Here is a 5901-nt window from a genome sequence, read left to right as displayed (position 1 = left end):
AGCCTACTTGATCATGGTGAATAATTGTTTTGATGTGTTCTTGGAGTCTGTTTGCCAGTATTTTATTGAGTATTTTTGCATCAATGTTCATGAGGGAACTCGGTCTGTAGTTCTCTTTCTTTGTTGTATCCTTGTTTGGTTTAGGAATCAGGGTAATTGTAGCCTCATAGAAGGAGTTTGGTAATGTTCCTTCTGTTTCTATTGTGTGGAACAGTTTAGAGAGTATTGGTATTAACTCTTCTTTGAAGATCTGGTAGAATTCTGCGCTGAAATCTGGCTATTACAAACAATGCTGATATGAACATAGCTGAGCAAGTGCCCCGGACTTCCCTTCTGGAGCACAGGTTCCCTTCTAGCCCCACTGGGAAGGATCCCCCTCTCCAAGACCCCCGGCAGACCCTGCAATCTCCACGCCCTGCCCCCACGCCCATCCGCCCGAGACCCCAGCCACTTCCTGAGACTTAGAGACTGGCCCCCAGCTCCCATCCTGCCCCGGACTTCCCTTCTGGAGCACAGGCCACAGAGAGAGAGAGAGAGAGAGAGAGAGAGAGAGAGAGAGAGAGAGAGAGAGAGAGAGAGAGAGAGAGAGAGAAGAGCTCCCATCCTGCCCTGGACTTCCCTTCTGGATAAGAGCTCCCATCCTGCCCCGGAGTTCCCATTTGGACAAGAGAGCTCCCATCTGGACAAGAGAGAGAGACTTCCTGAATCTGTCAGCTCTGTCTGAACCAAGTGTGCTGATAAGACCAAGAACGAACCACAAAGAGATGGACAGACGTCAAGGCAGAAGAAATACATACAACAAAATGAATAGCAATACAGCATCACCAGGACCTAGCCCTCCTCCAACACCTAGACCTGAACATCAAAAATTGGAAGAAGCAGAAGAAAACAGCCTTATGAATGACATCATGAAGAAGGTAGAGGCTTGTGTAGAGGAAAAGACAAAAAAATGGGAAGAACACTGTAAACAACTAGAGGAAAGGGCAAACAAATTAGAAGAAATCAATAAAGTCCTGGAAGAAAACAATAAAGTACTGAAAGAAAATCAAGAAAAAGCAATGAAACAAATGAAGGAAACAGTCCAAGACCTGAAAAGGGAAATAGAAAAAATGAAGAAGATGCAAACAGAGGGAATGCTGGAAACAGAAAATCTGAGTAAACGATCGGGAACTTCAGATGCAAGTATAACCAACAGAATGCAAGAGATGGAAGAGAGGATCTCTGGCGTTGAAGATACAGTAGAAGAAATAGATTCATCAGTCAAAGAAAACACTAAAGCCAACAAAGTCATGAACCAAAATGTCCAAGAAATTTGGGACACCATGAAAAGACCAAACCTACGAAAAATAGGGGGAGAAGAAGGAGAAGAATACCAACTCAAGGGCACAGAAAATATATTCAACAAGATCATAGAAGAAAACTTTCCCAACTTAAAGAAGGAAATGCCTATGAAGATACAAGAAGCCTATAGAACTTTATTTATTAACATACAAATAAAATCACATTTCAGTACAAATAAAATATCATCATATCCACTGCCAGGTTTGTGAGTGAAAATACCTACCAATGACTCCATTCCTACTGTGGGATGTTCTGTATGTCAAATGTGTTGCTCTGATTGGTTAATAAATAAAACACTGATTGGCCAGTAGCCAGGCAGGAAGTATAGGTGGGACAAGGAGAGAGGAGAATTCTGGGAAGTGGAAGGCTGAGTCAGAGAGACTGCCAGCTGCCGCCATGACAAGCAAGATGTAAAGTACCGGTAAGCCACGGCCCACGTGGCAACTTATAGATTAATAGAAATGGGTTGATTTAAGATATAAGAATAGTTAGCAAGAAGCCTGAGCCATTAGGCCAAACAGTTTAAATAATATAAGCGTCTGTGTGTTTATTTTATAAGTTGGCTGTCGGACTGCCAGGGTTTGGCAGGACCTGGAGAGAAAAAACTCTAGCTACACATTCCCCCACTTCTGACTCATCTCAGCTTTTGGACCTCATATTTAATCCACAGACACCATGGATCAGAGATTATTTATCCCTTTTGTGCCTTGTCTAACTTCTGTCCCAGGGAATGGGCAAAACAAGGTGGTATTTCACACATGACTACGCTTTGCAATAGTTTGTATAGGATTTGTTACCAGGTCAGCATGGCACATCCACAGACTGACACAGCACAGAGCTATTAAAAAGTTTTAAAACAGAGTCATTCATAATAATCCATATTACCCTAGTGTATGAAAGGGAGGATGATAAACACTGCACTTATGAACTTTCCAGAAAGAAATACGGCAGTAGATTTCAAGAGCAATAAAAATGTCCAAAACAATTGGCCCAATAATTCCTCTTGTAGGACTGTCTCTTAAATTAAAAATGTTTAAGTTCACACATAAATCCAGAACATCTGCTTGAAATGTCAACAGGAATAAATCACATTCAGAAAAAAATCAATAAAAGGAAAAGAACACAAACTCTCAACAATTAACAATAACAGTATGACAGCCATAAAGGTGCAGACATTTTTAATGAAACTGGTATATAGTGTGAATAAAATAGATTAGCTCTTTAGAAAACATGGATTATAAAAAATGTTTTCCAAGCCGGGCGGTGCTGGCGCACGCCTTTAATCCCAGCACTCGGGAGGCAGAGCCAGGCGGATCTCTGTGAGTTCGAGGCCAGCCTGGGCTACCAAGTGAGTTCCAGGAAAGGCGCAAAGCTACACAGAGAAACCCTGTCTCGAAAAACAAACAAACAAACAAAAAAACCAAAAAAAAATGTTTTCCAAAATGTAAACAATCACACTATAAGGTACAAAAACTCTCATTATTGTCCATACACACATGTACACACGTGCACATACACACATCAGGCTTTGCAGATTTTCAAACTGAAAACTGGGGTCTGGGGGCTGAGTGGGGGTAAAGGGTTTTCTGTGTAAGCATGAGGACCTGAGCTCAGTCCTCAACACCTATATAAAAAGGACTGGACCCTGGGGTGCAGACTTGTAATCCCAGTGCTGAGAACTAGAGGCTAGAGGATGCCAGGGCTTCACAGGACAGTTAGTCTAATCAGTTGTGGAGCTCCAGGTCAATGAGAGACCCTGTATCAAAATACAAGATGGAGAGCCAGAGGAAGATACCCAGATTGATCACCAGCCTCCACATGTATATGGCATGGACGCAAACACTTGCTCCATGCATGCACTCATTCACATACGAGAGAGAGAGAGAGAGAGAGAGAGAGAGAGAGAGAGAGAGAGAGAGAGAGAGAGAGAGAGAGAGAGAGAGAGAGAGAGAGAGAGAGAGAGAATGTAAGTAAGGAACATGCAGTTCCTGCCTCTTTGTCCTGGGACTCTCATCTTTATGTACTTGAGCCACCATGTAGACAGGTAGATCCAACCAGATGGCAGCATCCACTGCCAGGTTTGTACGTGAAAATATCTATTAATGACTCATTACCAATGCACACACACACACACACACACACACACACACACACACTGGTCTATTAGGGAATTAAATTAAATTCTCTCAGAGAGGAGAGAGATATGGTTCTCAAAAGCGCATTTTACTAGATTCAGACCCAGGTTGGTTAACTTTACAGGTTAAACATGTATTTTAGAGTAGGACATCTAGATGTCTAGTACCCCAGGTTCCTTTTGGAGACTAAATAGTAGTCTATGTAGACCCAAAATTTACACTCCTCAAATCTATAATTGAAGCCCAGATCCTTAATTTGATAGCATTTGGAAGTGGATAATTGTGGGGATAATTATGATATGAGGACAAGGTCCTCACAAGTGTGACCTATGCCCCTAACAAAAGGAGAGGGGACCAGGGCTCTTGCTCTTTGCAGTGAACTTCTACCAAGGTGCTCCTCTACAAACTAGGAAGACAGCTCTCACCAGGGACAGGATTTCTCATCTCATCTCTTAAAATCAAAATGAATAAACTTCTGTTATGCTCTATCTCAGTGTATAAAGTTTTTGGAAAGCTGAGACAATCTCCATTCCTGCAGATTTTAAGTAGATTTGAGTTTTTATCATTTTCAGTGCATTCCTTTGTTGATTACAACCTGCTCATGTTCATTCAGACTGAGAAACTGAATATTTTTAGTCATAGACCTGTAAGTCAGTGGTTCTCAACCTGTGGGTCATGACCCCTGTGGGGGTGTTGAATGACCCTTTCATAGGGGTCACCTAAGACCGTTGGAAAACACAGATATTTGCAGTATGATTCATAACAGTAGCAAAATTACATTTATGAAGTAGCAATGAAATATTTTTGTGGTTGGGGGTCACCACAGCATGAGAAACTGTATTAAAGAGTCTCAGCATTAGGAAGGTTGAGAACTACTGCTATAAGTAATTTTGGATATATTTCTTTAAATGACTAATATTCACTCATTTTCATTATCAGAAATATCAACATTACTTTTTGATTCAGCTTACTTTCCTTTCATACCCAAAAAATATATACTCTTAATATTCTAGACAATAGAAGTCCTGATCTAGTATCATTTCATGCCAACTGAAAGGAAGTGGCATTGTGATTACTATTACCTCATGTGAATACAAGACTCCTTTAAGAAAATTAGTCTGTGCCTCAACTTATTAATTGAATACCCTTTAACTTTGTTTAAATAGTTACCAATTAGAAAGAACCTGGAGAATTGGTCATTCTTTTATTGTTTTGGTTGCAAGACTCAGTTTGAAGATAATTACCTTTTCAGTACTTACATCTAAAAGTAGTTAAGCTGGGGGTGGTAGAGTACGCCTTTAATTCCAGCACTGGGGAGAAAGAAGCAGGTGGATTTCTGAGTTCAAGGCCAGCACCTTATCTCCATAGCAAGTTCCAAGCTAGCCAGAATTACATTTAAGACCCTGTCTCAAGTAATAATAATAATAATAATAATAATAATAATAATAATAATAAATTTTTAAATTCACCTTAATGCTTTCTCAAAACAATATTCTTTTATTAAACATTAAACAGGTACATAAGTGTACCTGAGTCACATGACACAGAAAAGCTGCATAGCAGCTCATCCATATTTCAGGAATTTGCAGGTCCCTGAGCAAAACTAAAGACACTAGGTCTTTCTGACCGACCATTCTATTGCAAATGTACAGGTTGCATGCTCATTGAGCCAGGCAAACTCTCAGACTATATAGTATTCACAACCTAGCAGCCTAAATACGGATTTAAAAAGTATTTGTAATGTTTAATTTTCTGAACAAAGTACACTTGCTGGTTAAATTGGATGAAGTAGAAATCTGCTGTAAATGATTAACCAGCAACTCTTAAACAGTTCAACTTTTATTGAGGGAAGAAAAATGGGCATTGATTGAGTCACTGTGTGTCACCCTCTGGAAGCTCCAAGTTAAGTAAGTGCACTGAAGTCAAGGGTGGGAATTTGAAATTTTGCCCAGGTTTCTTAACAACTGAAGAGTTACACATAAGCCCTTTTCACAAGTAGACCAGGGCAGGCCCGCTGGTGTACTAATGCCTTCTGGAAGCATCTGAGGCAGGCGCGCTGCAGAGGTCTAGAGGTCCAATGCCACAGCAAACACACTTTGGCTAACCCTGACAAGCGCAGTGAAAAGAGTCACCCGCGAAAAGGCTGTCGGGAATGGCCTTGTAGAGGAGGGGCAGGTCCGAGGGGGGGGGGGGCGGAGGCTTGAAGAGCGCGCGCCCTGAGGGCGGGGCCTCAGAATGCGAGCGGCCCGGGAGGGCGGGCTGTAAGGGGAAAAAGGGAGGGCCTTGGGGGCGGGGCCGTGAGGAAGACCCAGAAAGAGAGCGGCCAAGAGAGGGGGCGTGTCCTGGAGGCGGGGCCTCGGCGTGGGGCCCGCCCCGAAGGGCGGGTCTAGGAGGGAAAGGCGGGGTGGGACATCGCCTGCGGGCG

This window comes from Peromyscus californicus, unplaced genomic scaffold (assembly GCF_007827085.1).
Source record: "Peromyscus californicus insignis strain IS unplaced genomic scaffold, ASM782708v3 Scaffold_12__1_contigs__length_115047231, whole genome shotgun sequence".
NCBI classification, from domain to species: domain Eukaryota; kingdom Metazoa; phylum Chordata; class Mammalia; order Rodentia; family Cricetidae; genus Peromyscus; species Peromyscus californicus.
This window is presented reverse-complemented; position numbering follows the sequence as displayed.